The sequence below is a fragment of the Chiloscyllium plagiosum genome, unplaced genomic scaffold, assembly GCF_037043375.1.
Source record: "Chiloscyllium plagiosum isolate Xiang-an unplaced genomic scaffold, Cpla_swu_hap1 HiC_scaffold_16, whole genome shotgun sequence".
Classification (NCBI taxonomy): Eukaryota; Metazoa; Chordata; class Chondrichthyes; order Orectolobiformes; family Hemiscylliidae; genus Chiloscyllium; species Chiloscyllium plagiosum.
This window is the reverse complement of record NW_028270154.1, coordinates 39,364,033-39,376,532: the sequence shown is the minus strand read 5'-3', so window position 1 is coordinate 39,376,532 and position 12,500 is coordinate 39,364,033. Positions and strand designations below refer to the sequence as shown.

Genomic DNA, 12,500 nt, shown 5'->3' with positions numbered 1-12,500 from the left:
TCTCTCGATATCTCTCGATCTCTCTCTCGATCTCTCTCTCGATCTCTCTCTCGATCTCTCTCTCGATCTCTCTCTCTCTCGATCTCTCTCTCTCGATCTCTCTCTCTCGATCTCTCTCTCTCGATCTCTCTCTCTCGATCTCTCTCGATCTCTCTCTCTCGATCTCTCTCTCGCTCTCTCTCGATCTCTCTCTCTCTCGATCTCTCTCGATCTCTCTCGATCTCTCTCGATCTCTCTCTCTCTCGATATCTCTCTCTCTCGATATCTCTCTCTCTCGATATCTCTCTCTCTCGATATCTCTCTCTCTCGATATCTCTCTCTCTCGATATCTCTCTCTCTCGATATCTCTCTCTCTCGATATCTCTCTCTCGATCTCTCGATATCTCGCTCTCTCGATCTCTCGATATCTCGCTCTCTCGATCTCTCGATATCTCGCTCTCTCTCTCTCTCGGTATCTCTCTCTCTCTCTCGGTATCTCTCTCTCTCTCTCTCTCTCTCGATCTCTCTCTCTCTCTCTCGATATCTCTCGATCTCTCTCTCGATCTCTCTCTCGATCTCTCTCTCGATCTCTCTCTCGATCTCTCTCTCTCTCGATCTCTCTCTCTCGATCTCTCTCTCTCGATCTCTCTCTCTCGATCTCTCTCTCTCGATCTCTCTCGATCTCTCTCTCGATCTCTCTCTCGCTCTCTCTCGATCTCTCTCTCTCTCGATCTCTCTCGATCTCTCTCGATCTCTCTCGATCTCTCTCGATCTCGATATCTCTCTCTCTCGATATCTCTCTCTCTCGATATCTCTCTCTCTCGATATCTCTCTCTCTCGATATCTCTCTCTCTCGATATCTCTCTCTCTCGATATCTCTCTCTCTCGATATCTCTCTCTCTCGATATCTCTCTCTCTCGATATCTCTCTCGATCTCTCGATATCTCGCTCTCTCGATCTCTCGATATCTCGCTCTCTCTCTCTCTCGGTATCTCTCTCTCTCTCTCGGTATCTCTCTCTCTCTCTCTCTCTCGATCTCTCTCTCTCTCTCTCTCGATATCTCTCGATCTCTCTCTCGATCTCTCTCTCTCTCGATCTCTCTCTCTCTCGATATCTCTCTCTCTCTCGATATCTCTCTCTCTCTCGATATCTCTCTCTCTCTCGATATCTCTCTCTCGATATCTCTCTCTCTCTCGATATCTCTCTCTCTCTCGATATCTCTCTCTCTCTCTCGATATCTCTCTCTCTCTCGATATCTCTCTCTCTCTCGATATCTCTCTCTCTCTCGATATCTCTCTCTCGATCTCTCGATCTCTCTCTCGATCTCTCGATCTCTCTCTCGATCTCTCGATCTCTCTCTCGATCTCTCGATCTCTCTCTCGATCTCTCGATCTCTCTCTCGATCTCTCGATCTCTCTCTCGATCTCTCGATCTCTCTCTCGATCTCTCGATCTCTCTCTCGATCTCTCGATCTCTCTCTCGATCTCTCTCTCTCGATCTCTGTGTCTCTCTCTCTCTCTCTCTCTCTCTCGATCTCTCTCGCTCTCTCTCGATCTCTCTCTCTCTCTCTCTCTCTCTCGATCTCTCTCGCTCTCTCTCGATCTCTCGATCTCTCTCTCTCTCGATCTCTCTCTCTCTCGATATCTATCTATCTATCTCTCTCTCTCTCTCTCTCTCTCTCTCGATCTCTCGAGATCTCTCGATCTCTCGAGATCTCTCTCTCTCGAGATCTCTCTCTCTCGAGATCTCTCTCTCTCTCGATCTCTCTCTCTCTCGATCTCTCTCTCTCGATCTCTCTCTCTCGATCTCTCTCTCGATCTCTCTCTCGATCTCTCTCTCGATATCTCTCTCGATATCTCTCTCGATATCTCTCTCTCTCTCGATCTCTCTCTCTCTCTCGATCTCTCTCTCTCTCTCTCTCTCGATCTCTCTCTCTCTCTCTCGATCTCTCTCTCTCTCTCGATCTCTCTCTCTCTCGATCTCTCTCTCTCTCGATCTCTCTCTCTCTCGATCTCTGTCTCTCTCGATCTCTGTCTCTCTCGATCTCTGTCTCTCTCTCGATCTCTGTCTCTCTCTCGATCTCTCTCTCTCTCTCGATCTCTCTCTCTCTCTCGATCTCTCTCTCTCTCTTGATCTCTCTCTCGATATCTCTCTCTCGATATCTCTCTCTCGATCTCTCTCTCGATCTCTCGATCTCTCTCTCTCTCTCGATATCTCTCTCTCGATATCTCTCTCTCGATCTCTCTCTCTCTCTCTCTCTCTCACTCTCTCGATCTCTCACTCTCTCGATCTCTCTCTCTCTCTCGATCTCTCTCTCTCTCTCGATCTCTCTCTCTCTCGATCTCTCTCTCTCTCGATCTCTCTCTCTCGATCTCTCTCTCTCGATCTCTCTCTCGATCTCTCTCTCGATCTCTCTCTCGATATCTCTCTCGATATCTCTCTCGATATCTCTCTCTCTCTCGATCTCTCTCTCTCTCTCGATCTCTCTCTCTCTCTCTCTCGATCTCTCTCTCTCTCGATCTCTCTCTCTCGATCTCTCTCTCTCGATCTCTCTCTCGATCTCTCTCTCGATCTCTCTCTCGATATCTCTCTCGATATCTCTCTCGATATCTCTCTCTCTCTCGATCTCTCTCTCTCTCTCGATCTCTCTCTCTCTCTCTCTCGATCTCTCTCTCTCTCTCTCGATCTCTCTCTCTCTCTCGATCTCTCTCTCTCTCGATCTCTCTCTCTCTCGATCTCTCTCTCTCTCGATCTCTCTCTCTCTCGATCTCTGTCTCTCTCGATCTCTGTCTCTCTCGATCTCTGTCTCTCTCTCGATCTCTCTCTCTCTCTCGATCTCTCTCTCTCTCTCGATCTCTCTCTCTCTCTTGATCTCTCTCTCGATATCTCTCTCTCGATATCTCTCTCTCGATCTCTCTCTCGATCTCTCGATCTCTCTCTCTCTCTCGATATCTCTCTCTCGATATCTCTCTCTCGATCTCTCTCTCTCTCTCTCTCTCTCACTCTCTCGATCTCTCACTCTCTCGATCTCTCTCTCTCTCTCGATCTCTCTCTCTCTCTCGATCTCTCTCTCTCTCGATCTCTCTCTCTCTCGATCTCTCTCTCTCTCGATCTCTCTCTCTCTCGATCTCTCTCTCTCGATCTCTCTCTCTCGATCTCTCTCTCTCGATCTCTCTCTCGATCTCTCTCTCGATCTCTCTCTCGATCTCTCTCTCGATCTCTCGATCTCTCTCGATATCTCTCTCTCGATCTCTCTCTCGATCTCTCTCTCTCTCGATCTCTCTCTCTCGATCTCTCTCTCTCGATCTCTCTCTCTCGATCTCTCTCTCTCGATCTCTCTCTCTCGATCTCTCTCTCTCGATCTCTCTCTCGATCTCTCTCTCGATCTCTCTCTCGATCTCTCTCTCGATCTCTCTCTCGATATCTCTCTCGATATCTCTCTCTCTCTCGATCTCTCTCTCTCTCTCGATCTCTCTCTCTCTCTCGATCTCTCTCTCTCTCGATCTCTCTCTCTCTCTCTCGATCTCTCTCTCTCTCGATCTCTGTCTCTCTCGATCTCTGTCTCTCTCGATCTCTGTCTCTCTCGATCTCTGTCTCTCTCGATCTCTGTCTCTCTCTCGATCTCTCTCTCTCTCGATCTCTCTCTCTCTTGATCTCTCTCTCGATATCTCTCTCTCGATCTCTCTCTCGATCTCTCTCTCGATCTCTCTCTCGATCTCTCTCTCGATCTCTCGATCTCTCTCTCTCTCGATATCTCTCTCTCGATATCTCTCTCTCGATCTCTCTCTCGATCTCTCTCTCTCTCTCTCTCTCTCTCTCTCTCACTCTCTCGATCTCTCACTCTCTCGATCTCTCTCTCTCTCGATCTCTCTCTCTCTCGATCTCTCTCTCTCTCGATCTCTCTCTCTCGATCTCTCTCTCTCGATCTCTCTCTCTCGATCTCTCTCTCTCGATCTCTCTCTCTCGATCTCTCTCTCGATCGATCTCTCGATCTCTCGATCTCTCGATCTCTCTCGATATCTCTCTCTCGATCTCTCTCTCGATCTCTCTCGATCTCTCTCTCGATCTCTCTCTCGATCTCTCTCTCTCGATCTCTCTCTCTCTCGATCTCTCTCTCTCTCGATCTCTCTCTCTCTCGATCTCTCTCTCTCTCGATCTCTCGATCTCTCTCTCGATCTCTCGATCTCTCTCTCGATCTCTCTCTCTCTCGATATCTATCTATCTATCTCTCTCTCTCTCTCTCTCTCTCTCTCTCTCTCTCTCGATCTCTCTCTCTCTCTCTCTCGATCTCTCTCTCTCTCGATCTCTCTCTCTCTCGATCTCTCTCTCTCTCGATCTCTCTCTCTCTCGATCTCTCTCTCTCTCGATCTCTCTCTCTCTCGATATCTCTCTCTCTCGATCTCTCTCTCGATCTCTCTCTCGATCTCTCTCTCGATCTCTCTCTCTCTCTCGATCTCTCTCTCTCTCTCTCTCTCTCTCTCGATCTCTCTCTCTCTCTCTCGCTCTCTCGATATCTCTCTCGCTCTCTCGATCTCTCTCTCGCTCTCTCTCTCTCTCGCTCTCTCGCTCTCTCGCTCTCTCGCTCTCTCGCTCTCTCGCTCTCTCGCTCTCTCGCTCTCTCGATCTCTCGATCGCTCTCTCGCTCTCTCGCTCTCTCGATCTCTCGATCTCTCGATCTCTCGATCTCGCTCTCTCGCTCTCTCGATCTCTCGATCTCTCGATCTCTCTCTCGCTCTCTCGATCTCTCGATCTCTCGATCGCTCTCTCGATCGCTCTCTCGCTCTCTCGCTCTCTCGATCTCTCGATCTCTCTCTCGCTCTCTCGATCGCTCTCTCGCTCTCTCGCTCTCTCGCTCTCTCGCTCTCTCGCTCTCTCGCTCTCTCGCTCTCTCGCTCTCTCGCTCTCTCGCTCTCTCGATCTCTCGATCTCTCGATCTCTCGATCTCTCGATCTCTCTCTCGATCTCTCGATATCTATCTCTCTCTCTCGATCTCTCGATATCTATCTCTCTCTCTCGATCTCTCGATATCTATCTCTCTCTCTCGATCTCTCGATATCGATCTCTCTCTCTCGATCTCTCGATATCGATCTCTCTCTCTCGATCTCTCTCTCTCTCTCTCGATCTCTCGATATCGATCTCTCTCGATATCTCTCGCTCTCGATATCTCTCGCTCTCTCTCTCTCTCTCTCTCTCGATATCTCTCTCTCTCTCTCGATATCTCTCTCTCTCTCTCTCTCTCGATATGTCTCTCTCTCTCTCTCTCTCTCGATATCTCTCTCTCTCTCTCGATATCTCTCTCGATCTCTCTCTCTCTCGCTCTCTCTCTCTCGATCTCTCGCTCTCTCGATCTCTCGATCTCTCGCTCTCGATCTCTCGCTCTCTCGATCTCTCTCGATCTCTCTCTCTCTCGATCTCTCTCTCTCGATATCTCTCGATATCTCTCGATCTCTCTCTCTCTCGATATCTCTCGATATCTCTCGATATCTCTCGATCTCTCTCTCTCTCTCTCTCTCTCTCTCTCTCGATATCTCTCGATCTCTCTCTCTCGATATCTCTCTCTCGATATCTCTCTCTCGATATCTCTCTCTCGATATCTCTCTCTCTCGATCTCTCTCTCGATCTCTCTCTCGATCTCTCTCTCGATCTCTCTCTCGATCTCTCTCTCGATCTCTCTCTCGATCTCTCTCTCGATCTCTCTCTCGATATCTCTCTCGATCTCTCTCTCGATCTCTCTCTCGATCTCTCTCTCGATCTCTCTCTCGATATCTCTCTCGATATCTCTCTCGATATCTCTCTCGATCTCTCTCTCGATCTCTCTCTCGATCTCTCTCTCGATCTCTCTCTCGATCTCTCTCTCGATCTCTCTCTCGATCTCTCTCTCTCGATCTCTCTCGCTCTCGCTCTCGCTCTCTCTCTCGATCTCTCGCTCTCTCTCGATCTCTCTCTCTCTCGATCTCTCTCTCGATCTCTCGATCTCTCTCTCTCGATCTCTCTCTCTCTCGATCTCTCTCTCTCTCGATCTCTCTCTCTCTCGATCTCTCTCTCTCTCTCGATCTCTCTCTCTCTCGATCTCTCTCTCTCTCTCGATCTCTCTCTCTCTCGATATCTCTCTCTCTCGATATCTCTCTCTCTCGATATCTCTCTCTCTCGATATCTCTCTCTCTCGATATCTCTCTCTCTCTCTCTCGATATCTCTCTCTCTCGATCTCTCTCGATCTCTCTCTCTCTCGCGCTCTCTCTCTCGATCTCTCTCTCTCTCGATCTCTCTCTCTCTCGATCTCTCTCTCTCTCGATCTCTCTCTCTCTCGATCTCTCTCTCTCTCTCTCGATCTCTCTCTCTCTCGATCTCTCTCGATCTCTCTCGATCTCGATCTCTCTCGATATCTCTCTCTCTCGATATCTCTCTCTCTCGATATCTCTCTCTCTCGATATCTCTCTCTCTCTCTCTCTCTCGATATCTCTCTCTCTCGATCTCTCTCGATCTCTCTCTCTCTCGCGCTCTCTCTCTCGATCTCTCTCTCTCTCGATCTCTCTCTCTCTCGATCTCTCTCTCTCTCGATCTCTCTCTCTCTCGATCTCTCTCTCTCTCGATCTCTCTCTCTCTCTCTCTCGATCTCTCTCTCTCTCGATCTCTCTCGATCTCTCTCGATCTCGATCTCTCTCGATCTCTCGATCTCTCGATCTCTCGATCTCTCTCGATCTCTCTCGATCTCTCTCGATCTCTCTCGATCTCTCTCGATCTCTCTCGATCTCTCTCGATCTCTCTCGATCTCTCTCGATCTCTCTCGATCTCTCTCGATCTCTCTCGATCTCTCTCGATCTCTCTCGATCTCTCTCGATCTCTCTCTCTCTCGATCTCTCTCTCTCTCGATCTCTCTCTCTCTCTCGATCTCTCTCTCACTCGATCTCTCTCTCTCTTTCTCTCGATCTCTCTCTCTCTCTCTCTCTCGATATCTCTCTCGATATCTCTCTCGCTCTCTCGATCTCTCTCTCGCTCTCTCGATCTCTCTCTCGCTCTCTCGATCGCTCTCTCGCTCTCTCGATCTCTCTCTCGCTCTCTCGATCTCTCTCTCGCTCTCTCGATCTCTCGATCTCTTTCTCGCTCTCTCGATCTCTCTCTCGCTCTCTCGATCTCTCTCTCTCTCGATCTCTCTCGCTCTCTCTCTCTCTCGCTCTCTCTCTCTCTCGCTCTCTCGCTCTCTCGATATCTCTCTCTCTCTCTCGATCTCTCTCTCTCTCGATCTCTCTCTCTCTCTCGATCTCCCTCTCTCTCTCGATCTCTCTCTCTCTCTCTCGATCTCTCTCTCTCTCTCGATCTCTCTCTCTCTCTCGATCTATCTCTCTCTCGATCTCTCTCTCTCTCTCTCTCGATGTCTCGATCTCTCTCTCTCTCTCTCTCTCTCTCTCTCTCTCTCGATATCTCTCTCTCGATGTCTCGATCTCTCTCTCTCTCTCTCTCTCTCTCTCTCTCTCTCTCGATATCTCTCTCTCGATGTCTCGATCTCTCTCTCTCTCTCTCGATATCTCTATCTCTCTCTCTCTCTCAATATTTCGCTCTCTCGATACCTCTCTCGCTCTCTCGATACCTCTCTCGCTCTCTCGATACCTCTCTCGCTCTCTCGATATCTCTCTCGCTCTCTCGATATCTCTCTCGCTCTCTCGATATCTCTCTCGCTCTCTCGATCTCTCTCTCGCTCTCTCGATCTCTCTCTCTCTCTCTCGATCTCTCTCTCTCTCTCTCGATCTCTCTCTCTCTCTCGATCTCTCTCTCTCTCTCTCTCAATGCCTCGATCTCTCTCTCTCTCTCTCTCTCTCTCTCTCTCGATATCTCTCTCTCGATGTCTCGATCTCTCTCTCTCTCTCTCTCTCTCTCTCTCTCTCTCTCTCTCTCGATATCTCTCTCTCGATGTCTCGATCTCTCTCTCTCTCTCTCGATATCTCTATCTCTCTCTCTCTCTCTCAATATTTCGCTCTCTCGATATCTCTCTCGCTCTCTCGATACCTCTCTCGCTCTCTCGATATCTCTCTCGCTCTCTCGATATCTCTCTCGCTCTCTCGATATCTCTCTCGCTCTCTCGATATCTCTCTCGCTCTCTCGATATCTCTCTCGCTCTCTCGATATCTCTCTCGCTCTCTCGATATCTCTCTCGCTCTCTCTATCTCTCTCGCTCTCTCGATATCTCTCTCGCTCTCTCGATATCTCTCTCGCTCTCTCGATATCTCTCTCGATCTCTCGATCTCTCTCTCGCTCTCTCGATCTCTCGATATCTATCTCTCTGTCTCGATCTCTCGATATCTATCTCTCTCTCTCGATCTCGCGCTCTCTCTCTCTCTCGATCTCTCTCTCTCTCGATCTCTGTCTCTCTCTTTCTCTCGATCTCTCTCTCTCTCTCTCTCTCGATATCTCTCTCGCTTTCTCGATCTCTCTCTCGCTCTCTCGATCTCTCTCTCGCTCTCTCTCTCTCTCTCTCGCTCTCTCTCTCTCTCTCTCGATCTCTCTCTCTCTCTCTCTCGATCTCTCTCTCTCTCGATCTCTCTCTCTCTCGATCTCTCTCTCTCTCGATCTCTCTCTCTCTTGATCTCTCTCTCTCTCGATCTCTCTCTCTCTCTCGATCTCGCTCGCTCTCGATCTCTCGCTCTCTCGATACCTCTCTCGCTCTCTCGATACCTCTCTCGCTCTCTCGATACCTCTCTCGCTCTCTCGATACCTCTCTCGCTCTCTCGATACCTCTCTCGCTCTCTCGATACCTCTCTCGCTCTCTCGATACCTCTCTCGCTCTCTCGATATCTCTCTCGCTCTCTCGATATCTCTCTCGCTCTCTCGATCTCTCTCTCGCTCTCTCGATATCTCTCTCGCTCTCTCGATCTCTCTCTCGCTCTCTCGATATCTCTCTCGCTCTCTCGATCTCTCGATCTCTCGATCGCTCTCTCGCTCTCTCGCTCTCTCGCTCTCTCGCTCTCTCGCTCTCTCTCTCTCGCTCTCTCGCTCTCTCGCTCTCTCGCTCTCTCGCTCTCTCGCTCTCTCGCTCTCTCGCTCTCTCGCTCTCTCGCTCTCTCGCTCTCTCGCTCTCTCGATCTCGCGATCTCGCTCTCGCTCTCTCGCTCTCTCGCTCTCTCGCTCTCTCGCTCTCTCGATCTCTCGATCTCTCGATCTCTCGATCTCTCTCTCGCTCGATCGCTCTCTCGCTCTCTCGCTCTCTCGCTCTCTCGCTCTCTCGCTCTCTCGATCTCTCGATCTCTCGATCTCTCTCTCGCTCTCTCGCTCTCTCGCTCTCTCGATCTCGCGATCTCGCTCTCGCTCTCTCGCTCTCTCGCTCTCTCGCTCTCTCGCTCTCTCGCTCTCTCGCTCTCTCGATCTCTCGATCTCTCGATCTCTCTCTCGCTCGATCGCTCTCTCGCTCTCTCGCTCTCTCGCTCTCTCGCTCTCTCTCTCGATCTCTCTCTCGATCTCTCGATCTCTCGATCTCTCGATCTCTCGATCGCTCTCTCGCTCTCTCGCTCTCTCGATCTCTCGATCTCTCGATCTCTCGATCTCTCGCTCTCTCGCTCTCTCGCTCTCTCGCTCTCGCTCTCTCGCTCTCTCGCTCTCTCGCTCTCGCTCTCTCGCTCTCTCGCTCTCTCGCTCTCTCGCTCTCTCGCTCTCTCGCTCTCTCGATCTCTCGATCTCTCGATCTCTCGATCTCTCGATCTCTCGATATCTATCTCTCTCTCTCGATCTCTATCTCTCTCTCTCGATCTCTCGATATCTATCTCTCTCTCTCGATCTCTCTCTCTCTCTCTCGATCTCTCGATATCGATCTCTCTCGATATCTCTCGATATCGATCTCTCTCGATATCTCTCGATATCGATCTCTCTCGATATCTCTCGCTCTCGATATCTCTCTCTCTCTCTCTCTCTCGATATCTCTCTCTCTCGATATCTCTCTCGATCTCTCTCTCTCGCTCTCTCTCTCTCGATCTCTCGCTCTCTCGATCTCTCGATCTCTCGATCTCTCGCTCTCTCGATCTCTCTCGATCTCTCTCTCTCTCGATCTCTCTCGATCTCTCTCGATCTCTCTCGATCTCTCTCGATCTCTCTCGATCTCTCTCGATCTCTCTCGATCTCTCTCTCTCGATATCTCTCGATCTCTCTCGATCTCTCTCTCTCTCTCTCTCTCTCTCTCGATATCTCTCGATCTCTCTCTCTCGATATCTCTCTCTCTCGATCTCTCTCTCGATCTCTCTCTCGATCTCTCTCTCGATCTCTCTCTCGATCTCTCTCTCGATCTCTCTCTCGATATCTCTCTCGATCTCTCTCTCGATATCTCTCTCGATATCTCTCTCGATCTCTCTCTCGATCTCTCTCTCGATCTCTCTCTCGATCTCTCTCTCGATCTCTCTTGATATCTCTCTCTCGATATCTCTCTCTCGATCTCTCTCTCTCTCGATCTCTCTCTCTCTCTCGATCTCTCTCTCTCTCGATCTCTCTCTCTCTCGATCTCTCTCTCTCTCGATCTCTCTCTCTCTCGATCTCTCTCTCTCTCTCGATCTCTCTCTCTCTCTCGATCTCTATCTCTCTCTCTCGATCTCTCGATATCTATCTCTCTCTCTCGATCTCTCTCTCTCTCTCTCGATCTCTCGATATCGATCTCTCTCGATATCTCTCGATATCGATCTCTCTCGATATCTCTCGATATCGATCTCTCTCGATATCTCTCGATATCGATCTCTCTCGATATCTCTCGATATCGATCTCTCTCGATATCTCTCGCTCTCGATATCTCTCGCTCTCTCGCTCTCTCTCGCTCTCTCGATATCTCTCTCTCTCTCTCTCTCTCTCTCGATATCTCTCTCTCTCTCTCTCTCTCGATATCTCTCTCTCTCGATATCTCTCTCGATCTCTCTCTCTCGCTCTCTCTCTCTCGATCTCTCGCTCTCTCGATCTCTCGATCTCTCGATCTCTCGATCTCTCGATCTCTCGATCTCTCGATCTCTCACTCTCGATCTCTCGCTCTCTCGATCTCTCTCGATCTCTCTCTCTCTCGATCTCTCTCTCTCGATCTCTCGATCTCTCTCGATCTCTCTCGATCTCTCTCGATCTCTCTCTCTCGATATCTCTCGATCTCTCTCGATCTCTCTCTCTCTCTCTCTCTCTCTCTCTCTCTCTCTCTCTCTCTCTCTCTCGATCTCTCTCTCTCTCTCGATCTCTATCTCTCTCTCTCGATCTCTCGATATCTATCTCTCTCTCTCGATCTCTCTCTCTCTCTCTCGATCTCTCGATATCGATCTCTCTCGATATCTCTCGATATCGATCTCTCTCGATATCTCTCGATATCGATCTCTCTCGATATCTCTCGATATCGATCTCTCTCGATATCTCTCGCTCTCGATATCTCTCGCTCTCTCGCTCTCTCTCGCTCTCTCGATATCTCTCTCTCTCTCTCTCTCTCTCTCGATATCTCTCTCTCTCTCTCTCTCTCGATATCTCTCTCTCTCGATATCTCTCTCGATCTCTCTCTCTCGCTCTCTCTCTCTCGATCTCTCGCTCTCTCGATCTCTCGATCTCTCGATCTCTCGATCTCTCGATCTCTCGATCTCTCACTCTCGATCTCTCGCTCTCTCGATCTCTCTCGATCTCTCTCTCTCTCGATCTCTCTCTCTCGATCTCTCGATCTCTCTCGATCTCTCTCGATCTCTCTCTCTCGATATCTCTCGATCTCTCTCGATCTCTCTCTCTCTCTCTCTCTCTCTCTCGATATCTCTCGATCTCTCTCTCTCGATATCTCTCTCTCTCGATCTCTCTCTCGATCTCTCTCTCGATCTCTCTCTCGATCTCTCTCTCGATCTCTCTCTCGATCTCTCTCTCGATCTCTCTCGATCTCTCTCTCGATATCTCTCTCGATCTCTCTCTCGATATCTCTCTCGATCTCTCTCTCGATCTCTCTCTCGATCTCTCTCTCGATCTCTCTCTCGATCTCTCTCTCGATCTCTCTTGATATCTCTCTCTCGATATCTCTCTCTCGATCTCTCTCTCTCTCGATCTCTCTCTCTCTCGATCTCTCTCTCTCTCTCGATCTCTCTCTCTCTCGATCTCTCTCTCTCTCGATCTCTCTCTCTCTCGATCTCTCTCTCTCTCTCGATCTCTCTCTCTCTCTCGATCTCTCTCTCTCGATCTCTCTCGATCTCTCGATCTCTCTCTCTCTCTCGAGATCTCTCTCTCGATCTCTCTCTCGATCTCTCTCTCTCTCGATCTCTCTCTCTCTCTCGATCTCTCTCTCTCTCGATCTCTCTCTCTCTCGATCTCTCTCTCTCTCGATCTCTCTCTCCCTCGATCTCTCTCTCTCTCGATCTCTCTCTCTCTCGATATCTCTCTCTCTCTCTCGCTCTCTCTCTCTCTCTCTCGATCTCTCCCTCTCTCTCTCTCGATCTCTCTCTCTCTCTCTCGATCTCTCTCTCGATCTCGATCTCGATCTCTCGATCTCTCGATCTCTCGATCTCTCGATCTCTCGATCTCTCGATCTCGATCTCTCTCTCTCTCTCGA

General features: G+C 49.8%; 1 protein-coding gene across 9 annotated transcripts in view; it reads left to right on the top strand.

The window, feature by feature from the left end:
- LOC122556611 (rho GTPase-activating protein 26-like) overlaps window positions 1-12,500 on the top strand; it is a 304,349-nt gene that overhangs the window by 96,118 nt on the left and 195,731 nt on the right. The window lies entirely within an intron of this gene.